The following is a 1,199-nucleotide window of genomic DNA, read 5'->3' on the forward strand; positions in this document are numbered from 1 at the left end:
ACAAGTCCTTTAAAAGAGGATGATGTGATACTGAAGGCCTTTGGATTCTGTGAATATGCATGTGAGGCACCGTGAGCCAAACAACTGTGTCTAAGAAGCGGAGCCTGTCTCCAATGCTTCCAACTCATACTTACCTGGCAGGGGAGATACCATGATCATGAAGGTGGTTCACCCAGGGCGAGGCTCAGCCATTGCACTTCGGTTGTGCTGACCGTGCCATTTCCCCAAATGTGGGAATCTCGACTGCATAATTTGTGGTAGTGGGGACTGCGTCACGCTCTCCCCTGATCATTATGTTCAATTGCACAAAGAGCTTGACACTGCGCCTATTTTATAGGTTTTGTTGTCGTGCATGTTTTGAACTCCCACCCAATACATTCACTGATTGTGGTCGAAGGACAATTTGCACATCAACGAATTCACTCCTGTTCCAAGTTTGCTGTTATGATAAATATGTTATGAAATTCTTGTACTGCCTGTAGCTGATTTTTCAGAATTTATAGCAGTTTGTGTTGTCTCTGAGAAAAAGGCGCTATGTCACCGGGCTTTTGCGGTGATCTATCAGAGACGGCCAGAGCTTACCTGGCTGCTGTTCATTGAAGTTTACTGTGTTTTGAGAGGGAATAAAATGGGTTGGAGACAAGAAAATTGATAAAGTAATTATATGTCATGTACAGCCTAGTCGTTTCACAGAAGTGTTTGCTTCACTTCAACAAGTCCTTTACCAAAAGAGGATGATGTGATACTGAAGGCCTTTGGATTCTGTGAATATGCATGGTGGCACCGTGAGCCAAACAACTGTGTCTAAGAAGCAGGAGCCTGTCTCCAATGCTTCCAACTCATACTTACCTGGCAGGAGATACCATGATCATGAAGGTGGTTCACCCAGGGCGAGGCTCAGCCATTGCACTCCGGTTGTGCTGACCCATATGAATTCCCCAAATGTGGGAATCTCGACTGCATAATTTGTGGTAGGTGGGGACGCGTGCGTCGCTCTCCCCTGATCATTATGTTCAATTGCAATAAGAGCTTGACACTGGGCCTATTTTATAGGTTATGTTGTAGTGCTTGTTTTGTACTCAAACCACAATACATTCACTGATTGTGGTCGAAGGACAATTTTACAGCAAATAGACGGGTTCAGTCCTGTTCCAAGTTTGCTGTTTTGATGAGTAATGTTTGCTAGAAATTCTTGTAGT

The 1,199-nt window shown here is 44.4% G+C and overlaps 2 non-coding genes across 2 annotated transcripts; both read left to right on the forward strand.

Annotated features, from left to right (window-relative positions):
• The first annotated feature begins 126 nt into the window (after positions 1–126).
• LOC124851510 lies at positions 127–286 on the forward strand. Its single transcript, XR_007032551.1, has one exon. It is a non-coding gene; the product is annotated as a U1 spliceosomal RNA (small nuclear RNA).
• Positions 287–841: 555 nt separating this feature from the next.
• Positions 842–1,003, forward strand: LOC124851523. The gene has a single exon (XR_007032564.1). It is a non-coding gene; the product is annotated as a U1 spliceosomal RNA (small nuclear RNA).
• The last annotated feature ends 196 nt before the right edge of the window (positions 1,004–1,199 follow it).

The sequence above is a fragment of the Hippoglossus stenolepis genome, unplaced genomic scaffold (assembly GCF_022539355.2).
Source record: "Hippoglossus stenolepis isolate QCI-W04-F060 unplaced genomic scaffold, HSTE1.2 HiC_scaffold_37, whole genome shotgun sequence".
NCBI lineage: Eukaryota > Metazoa > Chordata > Actinopteri > Pleuronectiformes > Pleuronectidae > Hippoglossus > Hippoglossus stenolepis.